Raw genomic sequence first — 23,753 nt, 5'->3', positions numbered from 1 at the left:
CTAAATTACGTACTTTTAAATTAAAATAATTGATCTACTTTCTTTGCAAATCATATTAAGGAGAGGGGTAGGCCAGAATGATAATTAGCTGAAAATAATAGTTGAGAACTGTCCACCCCAAGAAGCCTTGATTTGAGGGCCACTCACCCTTTTGCACATAGTGGTAGAGTACCCTGATGTGGCAGCTCCCATGCTTTGGATGTTCCATGAAACCCGAACTTTTCCTGCTTGTGTCCACCAAAAATGTCTTTAAAATTTTGTTATTCAGCTAGAAGTCTAGTCTTAGGTTCCGAGTTAGAAACACCCAAAATTGTAACTGTGTTAAATCTATGCAACCATGTTGTTAATTCGAGCTCTGGGTGAAAGCTGCTATACATATGCAAAAGCATAATTGCTCTGAAAATTGGTTGTTTACCTGCTGGATTCAGACTTCCCGTGGACTTTTCTATTTAAAACAGAAAACAACTGTTGTGCAAATTCTTGCAAGTGTCAGCAGTTTCCATGCATTTAGCTTTTCTCATTTCCTGGGAAGATGATGGGATTCACTTTCTAGATGCCAAAGAGAATGTAATCATCTTCCTGTATCCCAAGGCTGCTGCCAGGTCTCTTTGGATCCTCCAGCTATACCTACTGCAGACAGTGAGAGCTCACCTTTAGCACAAGAGAGCTGCCAAGATTTTCCTGAGTGATTGACTTAAAGAAATTGATATTAACCTTATACCAGCCCTTATGTCACATATTTCCAAGAGATAATTTAAATGCATCTGGTAGACTGCAGTAACTAGTCAGGATGAATGTCATGAACATGCCCCATGAAATCACTGATGTTTCCAGACATGGGGAGGATTCTGGGGAGACCAACAGCACTGGTCAGAGCTCATCAGCTCAAAAATGCTTTCTGCAGCTGCATACTTCCAAGACACCTTGGAACAGCCAGGGAGACAGAGAAAAGTTTCCTAGGAAACTGGGGATGTAAGTCCACACTGCTTTTGTGGCTTTTCAGGAAGTAGCTAATGTGAGCTGAAGTCTTGATATTGTTATAATATTCCCTGGCTTCTAGTGCTGTTCCAGGCTGAATGGCTGCCACATACAGAAAATGTGCTCAGAGTTTCATCCCTGGCACGGTAACACCTCCTGCCTGTATCACGCCCTGTGCGTCAGTAAGGAACTATTAAAACATATCTCAAGTGTAAAATTTGCAACTTACTGTATCTCTTGAAAGGTTTTGAATTCTGGACAGCTGTTAATGCAGCCTGGAGCCTTCTGAATCCATTCAGAGACAGGTAAATACTGTGTTGCTTTGGTAAACCAGTTTTTGCACATCAACAGCTTGCTGCAGCTGTTGCTAGAAAAGGAATAAAATATATTCAGAATATATTTTCTGAATATTTCAGGTGGATTGGTCTTTTATTATTAGTGCTGTTTGTAACACAACACATATGTGATATAAGCAGATAAAAATTAACTAAAATCAAAGGAAAATATTACAGGTTTGGGGTTTTTTTACACTGAATTTTAGTTTCAAATATGCACACTGTGTACTTATGTGCAGCCTTATGTACTGTCAAAAGAGAGGATATTTCTCTATTAAACTAAGTGTATATTAAGAAAAATTTTAGTCCACCTCAGCTTTTCTGTGATATAACCATACCACTTATTGAATGTGGTCAGCTGTCAAGATATGAGACTGTTTTCTGTTCTCGGGGAGATGTAGCTTAGTTCCTTCCTATTGCAGCTATTAGCAGGACTCAAAATCAGTCAGTAGATCATAAAAAAGGTCCTTTGCTTCATAAGCAAACAGAAGTGAAGCATTTCTTATAATTTTGATGAAGTTGCTGCGTTTTCTTACTTTTTCAGTTGCTCGTGCATAGTGTAAAATAGTCATATCTGAAATTTGCCCAGTATCTCATGTTTCAGTCTCATCAGAGTTTGACCACAGGCAGTGCTGTGGAAAATATTGAAGAGGAGGCATATGTGAAGATTAGTAGAAAATTGTATTATCAGTTACATATATATGTATGAAAAATTCTGCGTGTACCAAGTCTCATTGCTGCTTCTCATTCTGTGAAATGTTTTAGCTTAGTGAACTGTTTTAGCTGGCTGAGGAAAATCTGCATCCAGCAATTATACCATGACTTGTGCATGTTATGCAAGAGGATTGTTCCCCTAAATATGTGTTCTGTGTGGATTTATCACTCCTGTGGTCACCCAGAGTTGCCTGCACAGATACAAAGCAAGGGAATGCAGAAAAAGCAGGCACATGATGGGAATGAAAATGCAAAAAAATTTACAAGCTCTTTTGTGCAAACTGTTTGTACACAAGTAGTTTCAAAAAGTATGGAACTGCTAAAGTTCACCATCTTTTTAAGGGGTTTTTAGCTTTTGTGTGATAAACTTTGCATCCATTTTTTAAACTGGCAGTAATATTGTTCTGGTTTTGATATGCTGCTATATATTATGAATGTTCCTAATAATCTCTTCAGATGGTGTTTCAACTTTATCTGCTTCAGCTATTAAAATGGGAGATCAAACAGAATTTTGAAGGCCAGGATCACTTTGTAAAAAATATCCTTGTCCATGTGGCATATTCAGACACTGTAGTAATGACTGGTGGAGCAGTAGATGTTTAAACTTCATCACACTTAGCTAAAACAGTATCTTTTGTTAAGAAAAACATTCTTCCTCTAGAACTGTCTTACACTATACATTCTACAATTGAATAGAATAGAAATTGGAAAAAAAAGGCTATTAAGTCAATCCAGCCCATCATTCCACGGAGGCAGTATTGTTTGCTGCATTGAAGTTTTTAGCTCTAATTGGAGCTAGTTTTCAATTTCCCATACAATGGGGTTTCAGCTGCATCCCTTGGGAGATTATTTCACAGTACAATAACTCTGCTGCAATGTTTTGCTGATATCTGGCCTAAATCTTCCCTCTTAATTTCATCCCATTTTTTGCTGTTATAGCCCTAGGTGTTGGACTAAACAATTCCCCTTCTTCCTAAGCAGTTAGCTCGTCAAATATTTCTGGACAACTGCGTTCCTGCTTAGCTCGGTTGTTGCTTGTTTAGTCTCTAATCTTAACATTTCTGTGAAGATTTATGCTCAGTCCCCTTAAGCTTTCTGTTGCTGATACTTTTTCACATTTTTTTTTCTTTTTTTTTTTTTTTAATCTCTTTCCCCACAACCCCTGGCACTCTTTTTTGTGAACAACCCATTTTTGACAGCTACTGGGCTGTAGCATCACCTGATGTGTTGCAGAGCCTTATAGATTGGTGCTCTCACCCCGCTCACAGAGCTAGCCATAGGTGCACCAGCTCTATTTTTGTTGCCCTACCACATCACCATTTAGGCTGAACTGAATCTAAGATTCTTTTTCTCAGGCTTACTCCTTCCCAAATCTTACTTTCCTCTTGCAGTTCTGGATTTTTTTCTTATTAGGGAATTCAGGAAATACCCACAAATAAATGAACAAGTGTTTGTTGAATTTTGTCCTTTTCAATTTTTTTTCTGATGTCTTGCTGTAACATGGATGAATAAGTTAACATTTGCCACTTTACTGTTCTTCAGTACTGCTAAAATACTGTTTAGGATTCTCACATCAGTTGAGATAGTAAATAAAACAGTCTTGCTATGATGTGCCACTAGACAGGTAAAATAAGTACTGCATGGTAATGAAAACTGTCTTGAAAATATCAGTGAGACTGATACTTTTTTATCTTTTGAAATAGTTCCCCTCTAGAAAATTGTGACTTTTGGAAGAATAGGAATACAATTGCGCCTGTGAATGGAATTTATAGAAGTCTCACATCTCTTGTAATTTCCTATCAAATGACTTTAGGATTTTTTTTTTTTTTTGTGAGTCTTGCAATATTTCTTCACTTGCTAGAGGCACTTGATGATGTAAGAATCTCAGCTTTCATTTTTAAAAGAATTTCCCTTTCAGGCTTAATTGACTGCCGAGGAAAGCTGAAAATATGACTCAGGGCTTTCCAAAAGCAGAAACAAAAACGCAGAGAAGAGGAACTGAAGCCTTCTTTCCCTCTTAATTTACTGCTACTCAAGCAAGTTTCAGATGATTTAGATCAACCTAAATTCTTCCATCTGGCTTCACAGCTACATGAGTGTTTGTGTTCCTCTTCTAGCTTGGCTTAGAAATAGGTAGTTGCTTTCATATCCTTGTGTGGTGTGACCCTCTTTAGTCACAAATAACAACCAAATTCTTCTACTGAAAGCAAAAGTAATCGAACAGGAGACACTATTTTGTCCCCAGCACAGCTTCCTGACTCTTTGATTTCTCGGTCCCAAAGACTTATTTACCAGGATTCCTTCCTGGTCCTTACTCAAACTCCTCTGGCTCCTTCATTGTATCTTCCTCTTTTTAAGTCAGATAGATATAGAAAGTGTGTGAAGTGGTCACCACAATGGGATGATAGCAGTATTTGAGGAAGTATTTGTGTCTCAGTGTATCTTATAGCTGATCCACTCTATCCTTCCTGTGCCATGAAAGTCTCATGTATTTTTATTTGTTGACTAAGTTCCCTTCCTGTACTTTACCTCTGGGATGAATCTTCTCCTACCATGGCAATTTTCTCTGGCATTGGGATTAGGTGCATCACTAAACAATTTAGTAGGCTAGAGGAGTGTGTCTTTTCATCTTTGTATAATACATTTGAATCTGCACTCTCTTTTTGCAAGATGTTTTATCCTGAGTGGTAAGCTGAAATAAAATGCTTTGCACCTGTCATAAAATGAGATTATAGCACTTAATGATTCTATAATGTACATGTTCCTTCACACACTGTTGTGTATTTTACACACAAACTGGGACTTGTATTTGCATGCAGTACTAAGTAAATGACATACTTGTTGCATTAGGAAAATCCTGCGTTGTATTTATAGCTCACATTTATAGCTCGTATTATGCATTGCAGTTTTCTCAGCTGTTTTATGGATTTTCTGCAGTGACAGTTTTTAAAGGACAACATATCGTGGTAGACATAATTCTCTAAGTCTGTGTTTACCAGATCACTAAATACCCAGAGATAAACCATGCTTAGGGCTGTCACCTTCAACCCCTGAAGCTATGGGGCTGACAGCTAGACACAGGAAAAAAGACATGTTGTTACAGTCATGATCTAGTTCAAAAGACACAGGAAACCAAACATCAAAAGAGGAGTGGCTTATGAATTAAGATGTTGGCAATGTTGCTTATATAGCTTTGAAAGCAGCTTCAAAAGTTTCGAGAAGATTCATTATATCATCTGCAAGCTGTAGCAGGGACCACGGAAATCAGTTTTATTCACCTCTCATTTGATCAAACCCACCAACAGCTGCAGCTTCAAATAAAAAAGATCTCAGGCTCGTGATGTTTCACAGGCACAGGGAAGGCACCTGAGCTCTGAACACAGACATTGCTGGTTACTAAATGAACAGAAGTGAAAACTACTGAGAGATCTTCACATCAAAACCTCTTTATTGTATTTCATTGTCTTGGATTAGTTACCGTGGTGTAAAATTCTGTATGCATCAAGGTAGAGATGGCTTTTATTCTTGGTGGCCTGTCAAAATGGGCCGTGTACCCCATCAGCTACCATTTCTTTCTGCTAGTTAAAAATCATGCAGAAATGATATTGCAGGATTTTATTATGTAAAAAAATAGCTGTTTGCTGTAAAGATATGGCTGAAAAGATTACTTACTCTGGCTCTGATGGTATCTGGTGGTTGAGTAGAATGAATGCATTGTGCAGCTATGAATTAGAGTAGTCAAATACTTTGTTTCACCCTAGACAGGTTTTGGATAAATTTATTCTTGAATAGCTGACTTCTCTATCTATGTGGGGTAGCATATACTGCAAATCTGTTGATTTCTGTATGGGTAACATTTCTACTATATCAAGCTGTTCTGTTATCAGAGGTGCTTATCTTTCCCAAATTGCATTATTTGTTGTTTATTAATGGTAAGAACAGTAACAGTGTGAGATGGTGATCATTAATATTTGTATCAATAAATCAGGCTTTCAGAGAACTTTTGAAACAGAGATAGGAGGACAAAACAAAAATATAATAATATCCATAGGAGAAAACCAGATGACTAAGAAACAGTAAATACCTAAAGCTACTGGAAGAACAGCCATTGTTAATAGCAAAGTTTATTAATAGAGAAAAAATGGCTAAGGAAAACACGTGAAAGCATAAACCTAAGTCTTAGAAAATAAGCATTTAATAAAAGACTAATTGTTCCATGAAACAATATTTGAAAATAAATAGTGAATTGAGATCAAATTTGAAATTACTATTATTTGAGGAGTGTATTAATTATATATGCACCAAATCAAGGACCTCAATATCATGAAGTACTCTAGATTTGGGTTTCTATTGCTCTCCAGGTATAACTGGTGGCAGAAAAAGCACATTTATGCAAGTACACCTCTATTACTACAAAACGATGTTGGAAATATTCCAAATTTATACTTGTTTTTGCGTTTTATATAAAATCACCATGGGATTTGAAAACCTGATCATGCCTGGAAAAGGTGCTTTTCACATCCAATATGACTGACTACCTGCTTGGTGCATCCTGGCAGGGGCATTTTTGACATCTGTGGTTAAAACAGGCCAATCTGTTTTAGTGTTGGGAGTGCTGCTGATAGTTACATCAGAACTACATGGAAACACTTTGTTTTCCCGTTGTTGTGAAGTTAATTCTGCATCATTGAGATCAGAAATACCTTTGTGTCTCTGGATAAAATGTATGAGGAGCTGTGAAGGCTGTAATTTGTATTGGCAGCTGCAGAAGATCGTGTTGGGGTAGGGACAAAACAGATCTTCTGATTAAAATATGGATGGTTACATGATGGTAATAATGGCAGTTACCTGTACAGATGGGTAAAGCAGGAGAGCAGTGCCATGAAACAAAGAAATTAAGCTGTAAATAGTGAGGGTGTTATGTATGAAATCCTAATGAATATTCATATAATAACTAAAGTGACTGCTGGCATTGAGTGCTAATCCTTTTGCAAATAACAATTAGCAGAGAGGTTGTAAAATGGATGCTAATTTGCACATAGTATCCAGAGTTAAGAAATATCCTGGCTAAACAAAGGCTTTTGGATCAGCAGGAAAAAATCTGCACTGTGGATCAGATTGAAAAATGATGGTCTGAATCACATCACAGTTCCTAAATAGGTTCTTGCAGAGGCCCAGTCATTTGGGTGCAAATATGAACAGTCCTGCTAAGTACTAGCTAAGAAATTGCCTATTATCTAAGTATTACCTATCTTTTATCTAAATATCTATACAGAAATCATCAGTAAGAACACATTGCTACAGGATTCAACTCATTTGCTGAATTCACCTGTAATGGAAGTAGTATAGAAACAGAAATACAATTTTCGTTCTTTCTGTAGCAGTGTTTGGGAATGACAAAAATGGCATTTTTGTACTAAGTCTGATGTATAGATTGCAATTATTAATGTTTAGTGCATGGTTTGTGCTGTTGCTGTTAGAGACTGAGTATGTGTGGTGGCTTGACCTTGGCTGGCTGCCAGGTCACTCTGTCACTCACCTCCACGACTGGACAGGGGAGAGGAGATAAAACAAAAGGTTTATGAGTGGAGATAGGGACAGGGAGAGATCACTGATTGAATACCATCATGGGCAAAACAGATTTGGTTGAGGGAAATTAGTTGAATTTATTACCAATCCAAAATCAGAGCAGGATAATGAGAAGTAAAACAAATCCTAAAAACATCTTTGCTCCACCTCTCCCTCTTTCATGGGCTTAGTTTTATTCCTGATTCTCTGCCTCTTTCCCCCCAGGGAATGGAGGTTATGGTCAGTTCATCACATGTTGTTTCTGCTGCTGCTTCCTCCTTAAGGAGAGGAGTCCTTTCCCTACTCCAGTGGGGATTTCCTCCCATGGGAGACATTTCTCCACAAACTTCTCCAACTTGTGTCCTTCGTGTGGGCTACAGTTCTACACAAACTGCTTCAATGTGAGTCCCTTCCATGGTGTGCTGTCCTTCAAGAACGTGATGCTTTAGCTTGGGTCCCCCATGGGGTCACAAGTCCTGCCAGCAAACCTGCTCCAGCATGAGCTCTTCTGCTCCTCACAGGTCCACAGGTCTGCCAGGAACTTGCTCCAGTGGGGGCTTCTCCATGCAGTTACAGCCTTCTTTTGGGCATCCACCTGCTCAAGTGTGGGGCTCTTCCATGGGCTGCAGGTGAATCTTGGCATCCCCATGGACCCTCATGGGCTGCAAGGGCACAGCTGCCTCACCATGCTCTGCACCACGGGCTGCAAAGGAATCTCTGCTCCGGCACCTGGAGCACTTCCTCCTTCTCCTTCCTCACTGACACTGGTGTTTGCAGACCTGTCTCTCTCACTCTCACTCCTCTCTTCTCTGGCCACAATTACTGCTGCACAATAACTTTTTTTTCCCCCTCTTTCTTAAATCTGTTATCCCAGAGGTGTTACCACTGTCTCTGATGGGCTCAGCAGCAGGTCCATCCTGGAGCCAGCTGGCACTGGCTCTACCAGACGTGGGGGAAGCTTCCAGCAGCTTCTCAGAGAAGCCACCCCTGTAGCCCTCCACCACTGCAACCTTCCTGTGCAAACCTGATACGGTATGTTTTGAATTGAGTAGAGTTTAACAAAAGCTAGTACAGGTATGTGGTGTACTTCGTTTCTTTGAAGCACATTTCTATGACGCAAATCCGAAGTATTTTGAACCAAAGAATATATGGCTTTCTTAACATAAGAATGTTGAGACTATGCATGCATGACTACTGAATGTAGCTGGATATACTGACTGAGGATGTGGACCAGATTTACAGAGCCACATAGATACGTTAACAGTTGAATTGACATTTAAAATTATCATGTACAAGCATTAAAGTAAAAATTATATGCCTGACATCAACTAAAATTCAAGAGATATCCCAGATTTTTATGAGTTCACTCCTTTTAAAACACTTACTATCTGTGCAGATATGCCCCTAAATACTTTTAAGAAGTTGTACTCCTGGCAGTAACAATTGTTTACTTATGGAGCTGATATGGAAAGTTAAGATAAAGCACAATGCAAGGTATTACATTATGAAGATACACTTTTAAGCTGCCAGTTGTAGATGAAACATGTCCTTTGGAGCAGGTCTAAATCTGAACAAGATTGACCCCAAAGGACACTTGGTGTGTCCCATGTCAAACTCCTGCCAAAAAAGGGAGATAAGGAGTGTAAGAGACAGCAAATGTAAAGTGCTGTGCTTTCTTCTGAATAATACATCAATTTAGTGACTCATCATGCTTAATAGCCACTAAGGGATGAGATCTCTTTTCCATAATTTTATCTAATCCCTTTTTGAGCTCCCTTCAATAATAACATTGCAGTAATAGGGTGTCTTCCATGTGCATATAGTCTGTTAGCAGTATTAGCAGTACAATATGTTCAGCAGTGTCTGGAACTAGTATCTCAAACTTTTGGATGTGTTTGTTTCCTTTGTTTTCCACTGGCTTTTTCTGTGTGTGTGTGTGAACAAATGAGTTAAACCAGTTTATGCAGTGTGTTCATAAATTTGGTTAAAACACCAAGGAATCACTATATTCCTGGTGTTTTTGTGATTCACTAGAGCATAGGTGTGCTGCAAGGAGAGAAAAAAAATCTTGTTGTCTTTAGAGGAACATCTATACAAACAGATGTTAATTCTATTATCTTCCCTTCATTTCCCTGCCCCCGTCCCCCCTGCCCCAAAATACATTTATGTTTTTTCTCTTACCCCTGTGAAATTAGTCGAGTTATCTATTAATGATGTTCTGACATGCTACAGACTACTAATTTTTAGTGGCATGTAATCAGTGTGCTAGCAAAATCTGACAACAGAATATGAACCTTCTGAGAAACTGTTTGTCCAAGAGAAATGAAGTTTTGAGGCAGCTGAAAAGTATCATTTTGAAACTAAAGTACCACTTATAAAAATGAGACCAAAGATATAATATCATCATATTTGACATCGGGAAAGTTGCCTGATATGAGAGAGCCAGGTTTGTAGCTGCTACTCACACAATTAGGGACTCAGAGTAGCATTTATATTCCGAGTTTGAGCTGTGATTTTTTGAGCTGTTGTGAGATTATTAATCAATTTTAATGACAACTTCTGGCATTAAATCAGCATAAAATGTGCACATTATGTATTATTTTAGTATGATCCATTGGTAGTCATACTACTCTACTTCCTGGATGAAAGAATTTTTGACAACTAGTATCAAATTATCTTGTCTTCACCAACGAATTTTAAAGAAATAAAAAACCAGTGAATATTTTAAAAATAAACACATATGCCAAAATAGCTAGAAATTTTCATGTTCAGTCCAAAACTGTCCCTGTATAAGGTAGTTCCTGATTAATTGGAATGCAAGGCCCTAATTAGCTGGGTGCTACAGATGGGGTGCTTACAGCCACATCCGTTTAAAAAATGAGAAATTAAGATTTCAGATGTGTGCTTGACAAATTTTGCTGTAAATTTTATTATTAAGTTTTTCTTAAATTTAAAGGTTGAAGAAAAAAGGATATCCAAAACCAGATTTTTCTTTAAAAGAGAAATGGATTCATTGAATTTAAATGCAGTATTCATTCTCTGCAGATACTGAATAAAATTTGAGATCTCATTTTCTCTTCCGTGCAGAAAGTTGGGCATCTTGGAAATTCTTTAAAGAAGTTTTGCAAGTGAAGGAGGATTCAAAGTAAACCTCAAGTCTCACTTGCAAAGGAACCTCAAGGGACAGCATGTTTACCAACTTTATTTTTAGGTATTGTTAACATAACCACTTTTCCAGTGGCTTGTATTAAATTGATTATCCTTGATTCAAATAAAATAAAATAGGAAACGCTATCCAGTAATTTTCATGTAAGAAATAAAAAGCTGAAAGTTTTGGTATGCTGGTAAAAATATTTATTTAAATTACAAAATTGACAAGTTTTTTAATCCTTCTGTTAGGCAAGAGCTTAAACCAAGCTCCTTAGAAAAATCCTAAACATGCTGTGTTTTAATACTACCTGTGTAAATCAAAACTGGGGGGAATATTTTGACTGACATCTTGAAACAGAAGCTACATATCTGCTATCTTTATGACACAAATTTATGACAATTTGTGTTATAGGCTTCAGCTCAGTAGTGATACAAAAATCCTCCTTTCATCTTATCCAGATGAAGAGTAAAATTGCCTAGACGTATTTAAATGAAAAAAGGCTGAAATTGCCTCGAGAAAGTTAATTTCAAGATACGAGTAAAATGTTGAAGTCTAATTTGCTCTGTGCTATCAGTAGGGTTGAAATAGTGGAGAGACATGAAGTAAGAAATTCAATATTTCAAGAACTAATATCATAAGGAAAACAAAGCATATATGGAAGTAATCTTTCAATTGGAAATTTTATTTGCTGAGATGTATCACCTTATGCAGACACACAGAAAAAGATTGCTCTTGTTAAAATACAATGATGTTTATGAAGTACTTACTGGACACGACATAATATATCTGACAACTTCCAGGCAGAATATAAATGTGAAATATGATGTGCAGATAAGCATACATCCATGGAGAGGGCGCTACCCCTTTTCACTGCAGTGCCAAGAATACATTTAGCTCACATTTATGATAAGCACAGCTAAAACACTGGCAAATTATTAGTTAAAATGGGATGGAAATTAATTAACAGAGCCAAAGTGAAAAAAACAGATTTCGAAAATAACAAGTATGTTATTACTTCCCAGAGAGACTTCAGGACATATGGAAACAGGCCAGCATGATACTGTTTATCGTACCTGTTTAGGGAAATACATGGTCTCACTATGCTTTTCTCAGCTGGCTCTTTTGTTCCATTTACGAGCATTGAAGTATGTAGAACAAACGAAAACAAGGACAAACAGCAGTTATTTCCTTTGCACCAGTAACTCTGTGTGGTGTGCTGTTGGACAACATCAACCAAAAAGACAAAGACAGAGTGCAGCTCAAATTGAGCCCTGGAAGGAATGACTGATAGTGCTCGACTTCTGCGTGCAAGGAACAGACATTTTCTCAGGTAGCGCCGTGAACGCGGCACTAAATAGCTAAACCTGCTAATGAGGGACTCTGAAAGGGATGGGACAAAGAGCTTCAGCAGTGGGAGCCAGGCTGCTGTTCTGTCTGGCGGTTCAGGTGACTCCTGGGTACATGTTTTATGTATGTCTTGGCTATAAATAGGAGGAGAACTTTACTGGGACGCAGCGTGGCTGTGCCGTGATGAGGAGCCGGATTTGCAGAGGCCCCGAAGCGTATTGAGTGCAGGGGTGCTGAAGGAAGTGATGTTCTGTAGATGGATGTTATTCACTTGTATAGGCTGCAGCACGGGCATTTCAGATTTAGAAGATGGCATCCATTTTTTCAGCATGTTTATTATTTTGGTGGGAAAAATGTGTAAAGTTCAGAGTTGTATCTCTTTGGTGGTCCACTGACATCACAGTGGTGGGAGCTCATGGCAAGGTATCTTTTGCCAGACCTAGTCCATACAATATTTCAGTTCTGTAGCACAATGTAGATACCTAAATGTTCTTTTTGAAGACTTTTGTAATGTGAAAATCCCCTTTACCTTGCCAAGACATATTCTGGAACAGGATCTCTGACTATATTTTGTCTCACCTCACTTTTGATGTCTGCTCTGCAATGTCTGTGTCTGATATCTATGTCTGAGCCACTTGCCTCGAGCTCCCTTCAAAGATAAGGAAAAGAAAAAACATTCTTAAGCTATGGTTAATTTAAGTGTTCCTTTCTTTCTGCTCCCTATGAATGGAATTTAAGATGAATAGCTGAGGTGGAGGCTTTTTTTTTTTAAATGTAGAAATTTTTTTAACGGTTGCTGTCCACAGTTGGCCAGATGAATCTCCAAGTGCAAGGCAACAGCAATATCTATTCTTTTTTCATTTTTTAAAATTTCTTGGATTGGAAATTTTAGCCTTCAGTAGTGATAACACATATTAATCCAACTGTTTGATATTCTTAATATCTGGTGAATTATTCATTCAGTGGATAAATTCTTTCAGAGAATTCTATCACCACTGAGTAAGGTATTTGAGAATTTCCTGTTGATATTCCATAACTACATTTTTTGCACAAATTAGTCAGAAGAACAGAGCATTCAGTGCTGATAGTATCTCTGTTAATAGCTTTCTCTAAGCATTACATTAACTTAGGCACTAGAAATGCCTTGTATTTTGGAACTGATCTGTTAAACAAACAGGCAAAACACTACGAAACTCTTTAATTTAGTAGGTTAAATCCACAATATTGCCACAGTTATGGAATTTAAGCGTTGGTCTGTGAACGTATATGCTCAATAACATACCAAGGTGATATAAGCTGATTCTTTTTTGACACAGAGAGGAAACAGACTGGTTGATATGTAGCACACACCTAATCTGTGCAATGCACAACTCTGAGCCACACAGTTTGATAATGATCTGATAAAAATGGTGTAGGCGTAAGGCAGTTTAGAGAGGACTGTTGCTGACCCAAACATCTGCTTTTCAAAAGCAGATGTGGAACACAGTTCCTTGTGTGTGTCAAAGTGCTGGCATTGTAGTGGGGCTATTCTGTTTGTATGGATTGCAACCCAAATCTGATATGAATTTGATTTACGTTTTGCAAAATATAAACATAGGTTGAAATATGGTTTAATGACAACTGGGGACTGTGATTGTATTTATTTCTAGGGAGAAGGAACAAGTAACTCAGAGCAGAGCCTTGAACAACTTAATAGTAACCATCAAAATAGCAATAAGAAAATGTAAATGCAGAAGCTTTCCATGATGTTCAACCATAAGGTAAGGTACAGATGCAGTTTATAAAACTGCTGGAGCACGAAGGATGACAGTGGAATGCAGATGTGGAGAGTGTTTCCAAACCCAGAGGGTTTCATAAGCAATGCATATTAAAGATGCAAAACATTTCTTCTAAGGAAGTACATGCAAAGTGTTCTAGGTTTTATTTTCTTTCTTTTTTTTTTATAACCTCCCATAATTATAATTTAGCATGTCTATAATTTGACATTTTCAAAACGCTTTCTTGGAATGACATATATCACTAGGACTTAGGTCTACTAATTCTTAATTACATATGTGAATAAAAATTTGATTTGAATGTAAAGTGATCTGAAGAGTCCTATGGATATAGAAATGTCTGTATAAATATAGAACTTAGAATACGCTTTGAAAATAAAGCAGTTCTAGTGATGTCTTGTATTTCCCAAAGAATCTTGGGATGTAATTGAACGGTTCCATATTTCTGTCCTTTTTGATTGTAGGAATGCCTCTTATGGAGACCTTTGCATGCTTACCTCTGGGCATGAAATAGGGTCCATTTAGATCTATTTAGAATTTTACCCTCTGTGTTCCTTACTCTAGTAAATCAAAGCTGGCAGGACTTTTCAGAACCTCTGAAGCAACAGGTTTAGCATTTTCTTTTAGCTTCTGGATGCAGTCTTGGTTGAATCATGGATCAGTGACCTGGAACAGCTACTTTTTTTTTGTCCATCATTTCAGGAACAAGATTTCTCAGCTACTCTTTTCCATCATGCTAAGGATTTATTCCCGTTTCATATTGTTATTTTGTGTTTGGGACTGCCATAAGTACGCCAGTTCTCTTTAAAATTGCTTAATATATTTGTTCATTGTGCACAGGCATCAAAATTGCAGAGCTGTAAATTGGATTGAAAGAGGGTCAAAAGTGAAACAAAGACTTTTGAGTGGATGTAACGGGATGATAATGTTCCACAAAATAAAGGAAGTCATAAGTTTATGCCTATTTTTCATGAGTTTTCAGAAAGAGTTTGGAGCTTTCTGAGAGATGTGTGGTTCAGCACGGTGGGTTGGGGTCTGGCAGTGCTCATCGATGGAAGGTAGAAAATTCCTTCACTACACAAGTTACTGTGTGATATTTTATTGTTTGAATCACCGAGTAAACCAGACATAGAATTATGGTGTTACCTTTTCTTAAAAACTGCCACACCTGAGTTAGTCCCTGCTGCTTCTGTCTCCCCGTAGTTTGGGTCTGAACTTTGAAGTCTTCGTTGCTTCGTCGGAATTTTACATGCCAAAGGTGAAAATTTGAAACTGGGTTACAAGATTGCCAGAGCTGCCAGAAGAGGGTGTTTTTTTTCTCTACTCTTTTTATTCTTACCTGTGTATGCTGAATTAGTATTGCAGTAAATGTGACCACGTGTTTTAAAGCTAACTTGATTTTTAGATTCAGAGCTCTGAGCTATGTTGAGTTTGGGTCTCTTCTTCCTAAAAGAATCACAGGGTAAGCTGAGACACTGAGAACTTCAAGCAGATCTAAGCCAGTGAAGCTGCTGAATGCTTTTAACACCATATTAAGGATGGGAACTGATAGAGAAGACTTCAGTTAAGTTTTAAGTGAATGAAATGCATCTGCAAAAGAAAGAGTGAATATTGCTTTTCAGATTCATGGCCAGAAAAGAAGCAATCATCCTTAAACTGTTACCAAAGCAATTTAGAAAGTTTAGGCATCTAATTCCCCTTAATTACAGCAATGTAATGCCTACATTTATTTTTTAAATTGGTTTATTAATAAAAAGGAACTGGAAACTCTTGGAAGTGTGCAATACCCCCTGAAACGTGATTTAGAATACTTCCACAATTTAAAGAGCCGAGTTTTAATTTTATCTGCTTGTGAATTGACAACAGAAAAGCGCTGACATTTTATGCTATTTCATCTTCTGGAAATCTCTGTTAAACCTACAGGTCTGGTGGCTGCATAGCTAAATTAGTTTTTTTTTAAAGTAAGGGTAGATTCTTAAACATATTGGATTGTAATGTTTGCTGTATTTGTGATCAATTCTGTATTTAAGTCTCATCTATCCTATATAATTCTGTTTCCCCAAAGAGATTGTCTTTTACAGGTCTTGTGGATTGGGTGAGTGAGGAGTTGCTTATCTTTCCCTTATCCATGAATAGTTATATTTAAATTGCACATGCAATTTAAATTGCAAATGTTGTGAAAGATCAGCATATTTCAATACTCATTTTCAAGACTGAATAGCCATGTCTGAACCAATAATATCTATCAGTTATGTCTGGTAGTATAATATCTATCAGTTATGTCTGGTAGTATAGCAGAATTCCATATCTGTGACTTTGTCAGGGACAGTGTTGGTGGTATCCATTGTAAATGACTAACTGTGAACCAGCTGGATACCTTTGCTTTGTGGTTCATTTATGGTTTTGTGGTTTTTAATGCTACTTAATAGAAAGCAGAGACATTTCTACATAGAAACATTGAACTAAAGAGTGTGCAAGAGCAAACAGAATATTCTGTCTCTCCTACTTCCATCCTCACTTAGTAAAATAAATTGATTCTTTACCATTGTTACATGAACTACTTTTTTTTTTTTGTGAAGAGTCTACATTTCTCCTGGGTAGTATTAAACATCTCTGCTGAGGAGAAGGCACATCAGATTGCAATTAAAATAATAGCAATCTTCCAACTGAAACATTAATAACTTTTTCTTCAAAGTGCTACATTCAATGTTCCAGAACAGGAAGTCATGTAACATAAACGAGTTCAACAAACAGTACAGAAGGCATAATGTTTATTATTAGCATCACATCACCATATGACAGTGACAGGTGGTGATCCACAAATGGCATCACAGTCATCAGTAACTATGTGGGGAAATGAAGGGCTTCAAAAAGTGCAATTTTGTGGCAGTATAAAACAATTCAGACCTGTTATTGTTAGATAACTGGAAGATAAATTTCAAAGTTAATATTTATAGTGTCTGAAAACATGCTTTGTGGATTATTGGCTATGTAGGATGCTGTATCCTGTATTTATATTGATTTGCAAGAGCACTGGCACTGCAAGCAGATCTAGCTTGTAGAGTATTCCAGAGTTTCCTAAAATAACCCTGTGTCCTAATTTTTCAAGAGGTGGGAGGGAAGAAATTTATATTAGAGGGTCTCAATTAGAAAATGTAAAATTCTGTTTAAATAGAAATACCTTTTACAATTTCCCATTAATTTTACTATTTTGTTGAGGTGTAGTTGGTTATTTTAATTAATATTATTTTCAAAATAAAAATCCTGTTGACTTAATTTTTTTATATATGAATATATCTATATATATCTATATATAAATATATATGAATATTGATATATGAAACATTCATAATGTTTACTTCTAAAATAAAATATTACGTGAATGTGGTGATGATAAACACAAAAAAAAATTTCAACATCTGTGTATCCCTCAGAATGAGGAGTTAGTTTTTGTCACTAATGAACTACTGAGAAAGAAAGAGTTTTAGATTTACATGTGAGTCATTTTGTGTTTGGAATATGCTTTTCTTTTTAGGATGTCTCAAATGAGAAGATGGTTAATATTGAATGTTGCCCACTTCCCTTCATATTCTGCTTTCTTTTTTTTTTAAGTTGAGGCATGCTACAGGTACTTTAAGCTAAAGAACATAAAATTAGGATTAAGGCAATGCTTTTATTGGGTGTGAATATGTTGGGAAAAGAAGAAATGAGACCAGTAGATGCTCTGCCACCTCCTCATCTCTTTTGGTCATTGTGCTGTATCTTCTGTGACATTTAGGGCTCAGCTCCATCCCTTGGCTAGAGATTGCATTATATCCTTAACTAAAAAAATAGAGTTATAACTTCAGTAATGGTACCTGCATATCAACTAATATTTTGTTGTGATGCTTATTTCTTATTGTATTTGGTAGGTAAAGTTCTTTAAAGCTTCCTCTGATGTAAAGGGGAGTAAGTTTGGAACCGGCCTCAGCGTTTCTGTTCACCTTCAGAACCGTGACGTGTTGGCAGATTTACTGTCAACTTATAAAAACTAATGAACCACTTTAAGCCCTGTCATAAAACTGGAATTCTTTTGTACTTAATTAGATGGCCTGGAAGAGAGGAAATTGGGCCCAAACCCTATAAAATTAGCTTCATCAAAAGAAAGTGGAAACAGATGAGCAACCCACAGTAACTCTACAAGAATAATGCCACAATCCTTACAACCCTGTCTTGGCTTATTTGGATTGCTTACTCAAGGCCCTGTTTAAGTCTTTCCCAACATAGTTAATCTGTATATCATGGGTGGAACTGGTGGTGATGCTTGTGGTCAGGATTGTGTTATGCTCATAGCCTTGTCAGACAGTAATTTTTTGGACAGATACTTTTCCCCCCTTTCCCAAGGTGTTTTCTTCAAAAATGACTCTATTTTTGAGAACAAGGTTGGTCAAACCCAAACTTTTGTACCTTTTGTACATTTTGAAATATCATTGGTAACAAGTTACAGAGAAATTTGGGATGTTAATAATTTGGAGCAGAGTTTGAAATTGGGCAGGGAATCAGGAATGTGACATTTGCTGAAAATAACCCAATTTTAACCAACTTACAAGGCTTCAAAAACTGCAGTTTGTACATGTGCAGTAAAGGTGTGTTAGATGGGCAGCTTAAATCTTTTAAGTCTTTTCATCTGTACTGGGCATGTCCAAGGCTGTAGCTGCAGAACCTGAGCAGGAGTTTCCCTCAATCAGTCCCAGATGGTGGGAACTGAGGATGAGAAGTTTCCTGTCCACGTTCCTGGTACAAGTGCCTTGGCATCACAGGGATGCCAGGGATGACTGACTTGAAGTGGATGATTTTGGACTATCAAGTTTGGCAAGCTTAATGTACATGCCTGTCAAAGCTTACAAAATTAGGACAACCGAAAAAAAAAATTGAAAATCCATTCTATAGCATGTTTTTGATAGCTCACAAAGTGCTACTAACAAAGAAATTGTTAATATAACAATTGTTAATAACTTTGTGTTATTAGAACTCTCTAATTGTGGTCATTGTGGTTTAGTGACCTGATTTGCAAAGTACTGAACGTTCCTAGTGGCAACAGAGGCAACGGAAATGCTCCAGTATAGTGTTTTATATGATAAGAGTTGCTCTCAAAAATCCAGTGGGAGGCCTTTAAATTGGATCCACAAATTAAAAGGCATTTTTGATCACAACTTCTGCAGATGTCAGCTCCCCATTTTCAGAATGGCTCTGCTGTCCCCTTACTTCCTGGTAGCTGTGAAACTACATTAGGGCTTGTGAAAAGTCTCTTATAAAATCCCATGAGCAAGTGAATAATTTTATCATCAAAGTTTGAACAGGGTTTAGCAAGTAGATTACGGAGCTGGTTACTAGTAAAAAAAAAAAATACTGAAAATACTTAATGGCTTCTAGCTTAATGAGAACAATCCATCTGTAAATGGAATTAACCAATGGTTCAGTGGGAAAACGTGACCATAACACTATTACAGCACATAAACACAGGTTTTATGCTGGGGCTTGATGGCTTTAGCATGATTGACGTTTGCCACTTCAGTATTCTTCCAGCATTCTTTTTTTGGGTGATGATTTAATAACTATCAAAGCAGGACTTTGATTCTGTACAAGGGCTTGCTCTTGCATATTTATGAAGATATGCTTGCATATTTGTAAATTTGATTATTCACTTGGGGAGACTCGCGTGTATAAATGGCTTGAACGGCATCGTCCACAAGCAATTTGTTAAAAAATAATCTACTCTAATTTCATCTCTTAGGAATATTTTTAGGGTCAAATATTATTTGTAGTCAAGAAATTAATGATTAAGCCTCTTAACATTCTGAACTTGTGTTTCCACTCTGGCTTTTTAGACAGTGCTAATGATGCTTGATATCAGTTCTTGGTCTTGCTCTCACCAGAGCATTAAACATATTCCAAAGAAGGAAAATGCCTTTTGGAAGCCTTCTTAATTCCTGCCTTAGTGAATGCAATGGACAGATGATGACGAATTGTGAATATGTTTTGACCTCTCTGGGTGGCCCAAAGCAGATCTGTCCTGCTGAAAATGTCCTCTGCATATTGATTCCTCCGTGGGTGAAGAACTAATTTAAGCACCTTCTTATTACCCTCTTAGCACTTTTATGGAGGCCATACATATGCACTCTTTTCAGAGGAGGTGATGTGGCAAAATTATTGCAGCAATCTTGGAACCCCCATCTGCTAGAATGTCCCTGGCCTCCCCTCCATAAAAATATCACTGCTGTTCAAGTCAGCACCTCTGTGTGTTTATTATCTTACCAGAACCTTGGAAATTGCTTTTGTTTCTAGTAGGAAAGTCAGAATAGGGAAGGTAATAGGACAAGCCATAAATGGAAAAGCAATTTTGAGATAAATTTTAGATTAGAATCAATGAGACTGAAATTGTATTTTTCAAGAGTTTTGATTTCTTCCCTCAGAGCAAATCATTTTTCATTTTCTCCTATTTTCTTCTCTACTTTGTTTTTCTTGGGAAGACAATAAACTGAGTATCTTGAGGGTTCCCTTTCTCTACTTTTCTTATCCGTTTTAATTTTTCTGAATATTAACAGTTCAGGGATGTTAGTGATTAAATGTGAAAGACTGATGCTTTTAGACTCCTCTTTGGCTTAGAAGGTTTTGAAAAACTAGAGTGAAAAATGGAAAAGGAAACTAATTACAGTGAAAAACAGCGAATGATCTTAAACAAATATCATATTTTTTGGTTAAAGAATAAGAAGAGCCAAATAATTTGAAATGCTCCTTTTAAATAATATTTCTGGATCTTGAACAAGTGGAAGTATTTGCACTGAAACAAAGCATATAGTGAACAAAGAATAAAAAATAATGACATGTACTTGAAAACTTTTCCCTGTTTATTTTTAATGAGATCCATTTGAATTTTTTTTTTTCAGGGGTAAAAAAATATTAAACCACATAGAATAAAAATTGTGTATCCTTTCCAGTGTTTCTAGAGCCAAAATGCGCTCTGCATGAGTATAGTTCTATTAACATTTCTGTAAACCCAGTTATTTTGGGGTAGGTGCTAAGTGATGCAAATAAAAATGGCCAGTGTATTTATAATCTCCTAATTTTCCCTTTGCGGGCGTATCTCCAGGGAAGTGTGGTCATGACGACATTCATCCTTCTCAGGCTGCTAGAATTAAACCTGTCCATAAAATAGATGGGAAGGCACACTGAACCATTTCAAAGGATGGCAAAGTTCCCATGATAAATTAATGCCCAAATCAAACTGCCTGCCTTTAAGGACTCCACACTCTATGGCTCCTGCTCACTAACCATTAAATATATATGATGCCTTTAAATGCCCCAATAGAGCTAAAAACACATTCAGCTGAAATTTATTCTCTTTAATATTTATCTACATCTGGGTATTTGTACTGTCATATCCTTCTTAGGTATGAAAGTTTTATGCTGTAGTTGTGAGGGAATGCCCACTATCATCACACTTATACCCGTCCCTCCAAGCTACAATACATTATTTCTTACCAGCTCTGTCTCATGGAGCAGTTTCTCATAATTGCAACCTAAATGTTTAATGTGACAGAAGTAAGGATGAATGGGAAAAGATCTGAGCGTGGAGTGTAAATTAGCTTGAAAAAGGTGACAATGGCTCTTGCCATGGTCCCTCCATGTGGTATCTTGGTGCTACAGAAAAAATTCTGGGAACACAATGAATTAAGTCTTGTCCTCAGTTTCCATCTCTTCTGTTGGATACTGGGGGGTGGTTTTTGTTTGTTGTTAAGATTAAGAATGTGGCATTCAGAGAAAAAGGATAACTTGTTAATGGCTCAACCCTACTAAGCTGTTCATTTAAAGAGATAAAGTTTTTCTTTATTTTATATTTTTCACAGAATATTCTGAGTTGGAAGGGACCCACAAGGATCATCAAGTCCAGCTCTTAAGTGAATGGCCCATACGGGGATTGAACCTTAAGAAAATAAAGAAAACTTAAGATTTAAGAAAACCTTTTCTTGCAGGTCAATAATTACTTCAAAGTTATTAGTTTATGTTTTCATAAACCTTTTTCCTTTCTAAGTTCAGTAATTTTCTGCATAATAAGGTCTGATTATAAGCAAATTGAAACAGTTGCTTTTGGGGTTTTTTGTGTGTGTGTAATGCCACTTACTTACCTAACCCTGTCATTCATTATGAATAATGCATTCCTAATAAAAATGGCTTTATTACAGTGAGGGTGCAGCAGTTTGTTAATAACCAACTGTTTCATTTTTTTATTTAAAAATGCAGATTTTAGAGACTCCATTTAAGAAGATGGATACTGCAGTGCAGTTCAGTTATGGGTTTTGCCTTTATTGGTGAGTGAAAACCCCATTCCTTACATGTGTAAGACAGCCTGCTCATAAATTCTCATATTGGTAACTAAGATTCAGTACTCTAATATGTATGTTTCTGTGAAATAACTAATTTATTGAGATTTCATAGGTGTCCATGTAAACATGCAAATGAGAACAATTTGGAAGACTTTTTTGTTTCTCTAGTTCCTCAGATGCTATTTTGTATTTCTTTTGCCTTTATTCTATCAGTATATTGTGGCTGTGTCATTCCTCAGATTTTGGTGGAAAACATTCTGTTATTATCACTGTGGATCAGGAATTCCATATGACCATAATTTTCTGGCTCTTTCCTATAGACCAAAACACATATTTGTTCAATATACTAGAATAACTGAAGTGCTGGTTTGGAGGTAAATGGAAATACTTCCTAAAAAATTGTGATGTTTTGTTCTGGTTTGGTTTTTTTTTATTACTTTTATCTTACATTTCCTCAACTTTAATATTTTGGGAAATATAGACTAGTTTAATAGATGCATCTGAAACATCAAGAAGATCACTTTAAATTTAATAAAACTCCTCATAAAAATTAATTTTTCTTCTCTTGTAATATTAATCTTGTAGAGCATGTAATGTTGAAGCTGGGGCCTGCAATGATGACTCCCTGCTCATACAGGTGTACACAGGGAACTCCCATTGGCAGCAATTAAATACATTCATAGAAATTACTACTTAAAATCTTTACTTATTTTCCTACCTGTGTTTGATAGCCAAGATATTAGGGTTTCTGATCATGTAGCACCTTAAATAATTAAAATCAGGGAATGTTTCCCTGTATGATGCACTTTACTAGTTTTCCCTGTGTGATCCTATACAGCAATTTCTTTATACCTTTAAATTATTTTGGATCCAAACAGAAGTTGAAGGTGATCAATAATCTCTCAATTTTTGAGTGTGTGACTTTGTTGTTATTAACCCAGGGCACTGAAGGTGGGTCTATATCTAACTTTTAATCAAAAACAAATCTGCTTCACCTTCGCTGTGATAAGCCTATGTTTTGACTTTGTGTGAGCTCTACAGTGATTTGTGAGTGATACACAAAATGAAAAACCCTTTTCCCAGAGAAAGGGCAGGAAGACTTCAGAGATTTGTTCAGTTTGTTTGATTTACTTGAATTTCAAACAGCCAGGAAGAATAACAACTGAGAAATCCTAACTATTAAAAAGAGACTTCAGAAAACATTGAAATGAACATGTATTTAAAGGCTCTGACTTAGCAGTTGGGGATATGCCTACTCATAATACAGATGTATAAATCTCCCTTCCTGCCCTACAACATCAATAAAAAGTTGCATCCTAGTTCTAGGGCATCACCTGTATTCATCTGAGTTTTTCAGGTTATATAGTCATACAAAATTAAATTTATGTACAAACATGTTCAAAACAAGGAAATACATCATTTATCTCTTCCAGACACGATGCGAGGTTCACTGTAGTAATAAATTGGCTTGATGAGCATGTGTGAGCCATCCTTTTCTTGGTTATACAAGCCTGTCAGAGGT

General features: G+C 36.8%; 1 long non-coding RNA gene across 1 annotated transcript; it reads left to right on the top strand.

The window, feature by feature from the left end:
• The first annotated feature begins 1,128 nt into the window (after positions 1-1,128).
• LOC127478476 (uncharacterized) lies at positions 1,129-22,180 on the top strand. Its single transcript, XR_007907237.1, has 3 exons — positions 1,129-1,283; positions 21,755-21,880; positions 22,149-22,180. It is a non-coding gene; the product is annotated as an uncharacterized LOC127478476 (long non-coding RNA).
• Positions 22,181-23,753: the final 1,573 nt, after the last annotated feature.

This window comes from Manacus candei, unplaced genomic scaffold (assembly GCF_025592945.1).
Source record: "Manacus candei isolate 608988 ecotype Guabito, Panama unplaced genomic scaffold, ASM2559294v1 h1tg000060l, whole genome shotgun sequence".
Classification (NCBI taxonomy): domain Eukaryota; kingdom Metazoa; phylum Chordata; class Aves; order Passeriformes; family Pipridae; genus Manacus; species Manacus candei.
This window is presented reverse-complemented; position numbering and strand designations above follow the sequence as displayed.